Consider the following 4,038-nt stretch of genomic DNA (forward strand, 5'->3'; position numbering starts at 1 on the left):
ACACATGAATAGGAATAACATCAATACAGTAACAGTACTGTGATACTGGGTGATGTAATTAGGTGATGTAATTGAGAGTGACGTTTTTTCCACCTGCTTTCCAGATTTTCATTTATGAACTTGCAACGACTTGATAAAAAAGAAGGTGGGAGGTTAAAGTCACCAACCCTGATTTTAATGTCTCACTGTAATACCATTAACCATTTATCAAGTACTTCCCATGTGCCCACTGATGCACTAAGCACTTTGTATGTATTTTTGCATTTAATTCTTTCAATGATCCCGTAGGTTAAGCTTTGCTACTTTCTCTATTTTTCCCCCCAGGCTATAAAATGGGTTTAATGGGAGTTAAATGTCGTGGCCAAGATACACACTACTAAGAGTGTATCTAACTACCAAGTGGTTCACCCTGAATTCAATCCAATCCAAAGTAGTCTGACTCAGAGTCTGGTCTTCTAAGCACTGATGCTATTATGTCTACAAACACAGGCAGTTAAAAGCACGCTGACTGTGGCAGAAAATCAATGAATTAGATCACAAAACTTTCGGGAAATTATAAATGGATAAAGGGCTATATCAAGAAGGCAGATTAACCACAGGAAACTACCTCCAAAAGAGTATCTTGGAAAAGAACATGATTATAGATGTATATATATAATGTATCTTTTTTAAGAACACTGGAAAAGAATATTAACTGCTGGGGCGGCTGGGTGGCTCAGTCGGTTAAGCGTCTGACTTCAGCTCAGGTCATGATCTTGCGGTTTGTGGGTTCGAGCCCTGCGTTGGGCTCTGTACTGATTGCTCGGAGCCTGGAGCCTGCTTCGGATTCTGTGTCCCCCTCTCTCTCTGCCCCTCCCCCGCTCATGCTCGCTCGCTCTCTCTCAAAAATAAACATTCAAAAAAAATTTTAAAGAATAGTCACTGCTAGTAATATTTACAATTCCCTGCCAGAAAGCAAGCCATCTAAAATTTAAAATATGTTCATCTTGAAACATGTGCCAATCACACTAACCCCTGAGGCGAAGAATGCAAAATGAAAGCCAGGGATTATTGGCCACAGTAAGCAGCAGAGTGAGTGGTGTGGAGACTCGCATTCAGATCTACTGCATGAGAAATCTCCCGCTTGGAGAGATTTACCTCCAGGCCGGAGTAGTAGGTGTTCACGTGCAGGGCCCTGGGCGTCTGCATTGTCCAGGAGGAGGCCACACCCAGAAGACCACTTTTGTTGTACCGGACGTTTCCCTCCTCTGTTGCTCCAAAGCACTCCAGAATTTAGCAGCTTAGACAGAATTCTTTGGCTTGACTGCGCTCCATCAGGCAGTTCTTTCACAGCTCTCGCTTAGAGCTGCTCATGAAGCTGCAGGTGGACGGTCGCAGGGGCTGAAACGTGCAAGATGATGCAGCCACATGCCTGGTGCCCAGGCAGGCAAGTTGGGAAGGCTGGAGCCCCTCTCATCCCCCCCAACCCAATTCTGCTTTCCTTTTCAAGAAGTGACCTAATGACACCTGGGTGGCTCAGTCGGTTAAGTGGCCAGCTCTTGATTCTGGCTCAGGTCTTGATCCCAGGGTCGTGAGATCGAGCCCCACGTGGGGTTCCACGGCGGGCGTGGAGCCTGGTTAAGATTCTCTCTCTCCTTCTCCCTCTGTCCCTCCCCTGTCTCAAGAAACAAACAAACAGGTAAAAGAAGTTACCTCTTTCCCACTGTGCAGTACCCTCAGTGGAGTTATCTAAGTGCTTGTCCTCACAGGCAGGCCAGAAACCCCAGCTACACTGACGGGATCCCCAGCCCCTCCCTCCAGGGGATGTGATTTGTGAGTGACGTGGTACAGGAAGGGGAAACACTTTCTCATCTGAGACATGGGCTGTTTAACCCACGGCTACGCATCGCGTGGTGAATCTGGGGCCCCAGTCAGGCAGCAGGGACGTAGCCCAGGGGACAGTGAGGACACACTGGGACCTGCAGGGCACCTCTGCATCTGCCTATCACCGTATCTGACAAAATCCCCAGAGACTCTTCTCTGTCCTTCTCTAACTTGGAACAAAACAGAGAAGGGGATTCGGAGAAAGAGAGCTCTCAAAGAAATCAAGCTGACAACCACACATTGCATCACAGTTCTTAAGGAACTGAATGGACATGATAGAACATGAACACATCAGCACAGGGCCTGGCCCATAGTCAGTCTTTACTAAAAGCTCATTTATTTAACATAGTGTTCCTAAATCAAGTGACCTGTGCTAATAGTATTTAGACTTGAAATCTTTTAGGACCGTTTTAAACCTTGTGACTTGCTGGGGCGCCCAGGCAGCTCACTCAGTTAAGTGTCCAACGTCGGCTCAGGTCATGATCTCATGGTCTGTGAGTTCTAGCCCCACAATGTGCTCTGTGCTGGCAGCACGGAGCCTGCTTGGGTTTCTGTCTCCCTTTCTGTCTGCCCCTCCCCTGGTTGCTCTCGAACTCTCTCTTGAAATAAATAAAAATAAACTTTTAAAAAATGTATACATGTGTTCAATATGTGATTTGCTGGCACATTTTGTCACAGTGACTGGCACTGCCTCTTGCCGTATCTCTTCTTTCGAACGTGTTTGGAAACTCTTTATATGGATAATTGTTCATTTGGTTAAATAGCAAAAACAATACATGCATGTTGTGCATTTCTTTTATTTAGGTTTATTTTCACTAGGCTTGTAATCGAATCTCTAGTTTTAAAAATAAGAAGGATCTTAATAATGTTTTTAATATTAAATTTAACAATAATTTTTAAGGGAGCTTTTACAATTTCGTCTAAGACTTTCAAATGTTCTTCCACTGAATTTTTAGGTGCTGTATTTTATTTTATTTCATTTTCAGTCTTACAGTTGACTCAAACCTTCCCAAGAATTCAAATGATTCTTTTCCTGACAACTCTATTGAGATAATGATTCACATGCCATACAATTCACCCATTTAATGCGTACAATTGAAAAGTATATAATTTAGTGGCTTTCGTTTTTCATAGAGTTGTGCGATCATTATCACAATCGATATTTAAACATTTGCATCACCCCCATAGCCCCCGTGTTCCTTAATCAAGTGACTCCTATAAATCAAATAAGTTAAATATATAATAAGATGAATCTTAAATTCTCTTAATTGTTCTAATTGTACTCTTTACAAACTTAGTAAGATTTCACCTAAAATCGCAAATATAAAACACTTATTCAATTATTCACTTTTATTTATTTATTTGTTTGTTTGTTTTTTGAGAGAGAAAGAGTGAGAGTGAGTACAAGTGGGGGACAGGCAGACAGAGAGGGAGAATTGAATCTTAACCAGGCTCAGCTCTGTCAGCACAGAGCCCGACACGGGACTCAATCTCACAACCCTGGGATCATGACCTGAGCCGAAATCAAGAGTGAGCCGCTTAACCGACTGAGCCAACCAGGCACCCCCACTCATTCACTTTGGATTGGAATTATGGGGTCCTCCTAACAGGCCAAATTATCTAAAACATTACAAATATCTAAATATAGATTAATCCTTAACAAAAAAATGTTTTAATGATACGGATTATCTACTTCATTATTTCTACATTTAATTCTAAATCATCCCACGGGTAAACATACACCTGCCCACTCAAGCAACACTGTGGTGCAAGTAAACATCCTTTGGGATTTGCTTTCTAGAGCAAAGTTGAGAAAATATGTTTCCATCCAGATGTAGTTGCATATCATCAAGAGTTGATCAGCAAGTCTAGAACCAGAGATACCCAGGAAAAACTCTTCTCATAACCATGGGTGACAAGCTAAGCCTGCTTTTATGGGCACTATAACAAGAAAATTGGCTGTTGGTGCCTCAGTGGCAGCTAAAGGGGGGAGTTTGGAATAACCTAGAAGAGAGAGGGGCCCAAACATTGTGGTGGCAGGCAGAGGCTGGAGAGAAAGCTGTAGAAGAGATTTTATGTGAGGAAGGTAGCTGAGGAATTTTAGGACAGGAATGTCTAACCTACTAAGCTGTAATTACCTTCTCTTATCTCCCAGCCTTCAGCAGAGGTCTGGTA

The sequence above is a fragment of the Lynx rufus genome, unplaced genomic scaffold (genome assembly GCF_022079265.1).
Source record: "Lynx rufus isolate CCGP_SWC_20201006 ecotype Redwood Valley unplaced genomic scaffold, mLynRuf1.p SCAF_1, whole genome shotgun sequence".
NCBI classification, from domain to species: domain Eukaryota; kingdom Metazoa; phylum Chordata; class Mammalia; order Carnivora; family Felidae; genus Lynx; species Lynx rufus.